Source organism: Callospermophilus lateralis, chromosome 5, assembly GCF_048772815.1.
Source record: "Callospermophilus lateralis isolate mCalLat2 chromosome 5, mCalLat2.hap1, whole genome shotgun sequence".
NCBI lineage: Eukaryota > Metazoa > Chordata > Mammalia > Rodentia > Sciuridae > Callospermophilus > Callospermophilus lateralis.
The window spans coordinates 23,789,655-23,792,276 of NC_135309.1; the positions used below are offsets into that span (position 1 = coordinate 23,789,655).

The following is a 2,622-nucleotide window of genomic DNA, read 5'->3' on the forward strand; positions in this document are numbered from 1 at the left end:
GGTGAAACATTCTATCATATTTACAGTGCATAAGTTTGTATATACTTAATGATTGTTTTGATCATTGTTGTTGCTGAATGTTACTATGAGGAGAAGAGCAACTAACAAGCTTTCTTTAGGATTCAGTTTCACTTTTGGGGGCAAAGCAACACTTTTTAAACATATCATGTCTATTTATTGTTTCATTATGCTGGTTTGTACCTACTGAACTTCTTTTACAGTAAGGAGGCACATTCAGGCAGTGTTTCGCACGCTCTTGTTTACAATGCAGTCTAGGATTTGGTTCCTATTCCCCTATCATACAGGTAGAAAATCAGACAGTTCTACATTTAAATACTGGCCCTGGTGCCTAGTAACTATGTAACATGGCTCAAGTCAATTAAATTATCTGTCTTTATTCATAAAATGGGAACAATAAGACGTAATTCACAGAGTTGTAATGAAGACTAAGTAAGATTATATATGCTATGCCTGTGTCATGTACATGACAATTTATAAGCATTCACTGAACTATAACTGCTATTATCGCTGAAAAATTATTTTTACTTGCAGAGGCATAAGCAATCCTAAATGCAAGGCCACTATTTAATTGTCATCTTTGGACATCACCTGCACAATGAATATCATGTCTACCTATTGAATAATGCTGTAAAGGAAAGCACTGTAAAGAAAACACAATAGGAGATCTCTAAAACTCACGCTATTCTGATTCGAATAGCAGTAGGCAACATTTCCTCATAGCATGTCCCATTGTATCATTATATATTCAAGCAGAAACCTGAATGTGCTTTTTACAATCTACTTTGAAGTAAAAAAAAAAAAAAATAGAAGGAATCAAATGGTTCCTGGCTTTCCCTACAAATTCATTGTAACATTAGACATGTACCACTGAGAATGATGACTGAGATACAAATTTAAATGTAGGATTAATTGCATTGGTTTAATTGCTAATTCTTTCTGAAATGAATGTGTCTGTTGTGAATTTCTGTGTTTTACTCCATCTTTTATATAGGACAATTTTACAGTGCATTTTTTTTTTAGTTGGGACAATGAATAAAATATCTGATCATAGTACTGCATAAGGAAAAATGCCATTTGGGTGAATGATAAGAAATAAATCATAAATGATACAAATTAAAAACAACTCAATAGAACATTATATGAGTCAGTAGATATGTTTGAAATTACATTATATTTTTCCAAAAAATTGAATAAATAATATTTATGTATTCCAATGTTTATTAGAAGTTGGCATCTGGAATGCATAAAGGTTTGCTGAAATTTTCTTGGTGCTAAAATCCTGAGCTTTGATGAAGAAAGCATCATCATTCTTTCCTTAAACTGTTGAAGCCACTGGTGAGTCAAACAGATAAACCTGAAACACATTCAGAGTCAGATGAAATATAAATAAACTCTGCCCAAATTTCAGAACCTTGCAGAATTAGACATGCACACTTTCCCAAGCAAAATATTTCCTTCTTAATGTACTGTATATTTTTATATTAAATGTCTGACATGCAAGTATATTTAATTTTTTTTAATATGGAACCCTTCACAAATTTTCATACCATCCTTGTTCAGGGACCATACTACTCTTCTCTGTATTATTCCAATTTTAGTATATATGCAGCTGAAGCAAGTACTGCAAATATATTTCTAAACATGAATAAGCACAAATATGTGAATCATAGTCAAGAGAGGAAACAGTAAATTCAAACATGCATAGATATCCTGGGTTTTGGAATTTTCAGACAAGAAACTGACAAATTTATTAAGATGTAGAATATTTATTAATAAATAAAATATTTAATTTACAGATGAAAACAGTACAAATAAAGAAATGAAGGATTCAATTCACAAATATAGCAGCACACTAAAAATAACAAAGGAAAGGATCAATAGACTTGAAGACAAGTCTTTAGAAATTATCCAATTGAAATACCTAATAGTATTTTTAAAAATCCATATTTCTATTTTAAAAATGGCTAGCAAAACCAGTTACCTTTCAAAAAGGAAATGAACATCAACATATATATATATATATATATATATATATATATATATATATATATATATATATAATCATAGACCTAAATATAAAATTCTGAATAAAGTCTTAAATTGAAAATTTAAAAGAATATCTTTGTAACCTTGGAGCAAGTATATATTCCTTAGAGCAGGGAAAAAAATTACTAACCAAAGGAAAAATGGTAAGTTGTATTCATCAAAATGAGATAATTCTGCCCCAAATAAGCCACTGGTAAGAAAATAGACAAACCACAGTCTTGGAAAAATATTTGCAATACATGCCTGGCAAAAAATTCATATTTATACTGCATATCAAACCATTCTATAAAAATTCTATTGGCAAACAATCCAGTTAAAATGGGCAAGGTCTTGCATACTTCTAAATAAAGATAAATAACGACCAATAAACATGAACAGGTGCTCAAAATCTTCAGTCATTAGGAACAAATTAAAGCTACAAAACATATAATTTTACAACAGTTGGAATAGCTAGTAGAAATATTGAAATACTTAATTTTGATCAGAACATGGAACAACTGGTATTGTCATTTCTACTTAGAAATCATTTAGTAAACAAAATAATAAAATGTCTAG

At 29.7% G+C, this 2,622-nt stretch overlaps 1 non-coding gene across 1 annotated transcript; it reads right to left on the bottom strand.

The window, feature by feature from the left end:
• Positions 1-1,536: 1,536 nt before the first annotated feature.
• On the bottom strand, positions 1,537-1,639 carry LOC143400645 (U6 spliceosomal RNA). The gene has a single exon (XR_013091541.1). It is a non-coding gene; the product is annotated as a U6 spliceosomal RNA (small nuclear RNA).
• Between the last annotated feature and the right edge of the window lie 983 nt (positions 1,640-2,622).